Here is a 300-nt window from a genome sequence, read left to right on the forward strand (position 1 = left end):
GATAGAAACCAGAAATGCACCGCAATTTCGGCCGAAATATGGTATTTTTGGCATTTTGCCAAAAGTGCAATTTTCGGCCATATGTTTCAGTGGCCACAATTTCGGTGCATCCTTAGTGCTCATGTAATGATTGTGAGCGACGTTCAGTGTAGTAATACTCTAAGCCCAGGCTTTGTGATGACACCAACCCATGCAGTGGGTACAGAACAGCCTGGGCTTCAAGGAAGTGGCTTTACTAAGAAAAAGTAATTATTAAGGGCACTGACCTGGATACAGCTGTGTTGGGGGGTTTTTCTGTGG

General features: G+C 44.7%; 1 protein-coding gene across 1 annotated transcript in view; it reads left to right on the plus strand.

Annotated features, from left to right (window-relative positions):
* PLXNB2 (plexin B2) overlaps window positions 1–300 on the plus strand; it is a 56042-nt gene that overhangs the window by 24739 nt on the left and 31003 nt on the right. The gene's annotated exons all lie outside the window — the stretch shown is intronic.

Source organism: Nanorana parkeri, unplaced genomic scaffold, assembly GCF_000935625.1.
Source record: "Nanorana parkeri isolate BGI_ZX_2015 unplaced genomic scaffold, ASM93562v1 scaffold75, whole genome shotgun sequence".
Classification (NCBI taxonomy): Eukaryota; Metazoa; Chordata; class Amphibia; order Anura; family Dicroglossidae; genus Nanorana; species Nanorana parkeri.